Genomic DNA, 966 nt, shown 5'->3' with positions numbered 1-966 from the left:
GACATGGATGGAACTGAAGGGTGTTATGCTGAGTGAAATAAGTCAATCAGAGAAAGACATGTGTCATATGATCTCACTGATATGAGGAATTCTTAATCTCAGGCAACAACCTGAGGGTTGCTGGAGTGGGGGGGGTGGGAGGGATGGGGTGGCTGGGTGATAAACATTGGGGAGGGTATGTGTATGGTGAGCGCTGTGAAATGTGCAAGACTGTTGAATCACAGATCTGTACCTCTGATTCAAATAATGCAATATATGTTAAGAAAAAAAAAAGAAGAAGATAGCAGGAGGAGAAGAAGGAAAGTGAGTAAATCGGAGGGGGAGACAAACCATGACAGACGATGGACTCTGAAAAACAAACTGAGGTTTCTAGAGGGGAGGGGGTTGCGGAGAAGAGTTAGCCTGGTGATGGGTATTAAAGAGGGCACGTTCTGCGTAGAGCACTGGGTGTTATGCACAATGAATCATGGAACACTACATCAAAAAGTAATGAAGTAATGTATGGTGATTAACATAACAATAAAAAATAAATAATAATAAAAAACCCACTCCTTGGAAATCCAAGCTGTTGGGACAAAGGCATAGAAACCACACCCACAAATTAATAAAGGACAGGCATCCGGTTAGCCGGATGTTGCAGATCACCACCAATCTCACGAAGTCACTCCACAGTCAACTCGAGATCTGTGCTCTCCCCAGGATTACGAGGTGCGCCACATTCTTCCAATACTCCATCCTTAGAACAAACCTTTAACTGTCCTTGTCAGTCCTGTGTGCAGGCTCACAGTGAGCCCTGCCAAAGCCATACACCTTCTTGAGAGCACTCAGCCTCTCACGCCTATCCTAGCAGATGGGGGTGCTGTTCTCCCTAACTTCTGTACCAACTAGAAAAACCTTTGAACAAGTCTTGTCATACTCCATGCAAAAGGCATATTCTTCATCTACAACATTATTGACTATGGAACA

This window comes from Callorhinus ursinus, unplaced genomic scaffold (assembly GCF_003265705.2).
Source record: "Callorhinus ursinus isolate GAN/ISIS: 27379988/994484 unplaced genomic scaffold, GSC_fseal_2.0 scaffold8742, whole genome shotgun sequence".
Classification (NCBI taxonomy): domain Eukaryota; kingdom Metazoa; phylum Chordata; class Mammalia; order Carnivora; family Otariidae; genus Callorhinus; species Callorhinus ursinus.
Note: the sequence above shows the minus strand (reverse complement) of the source record.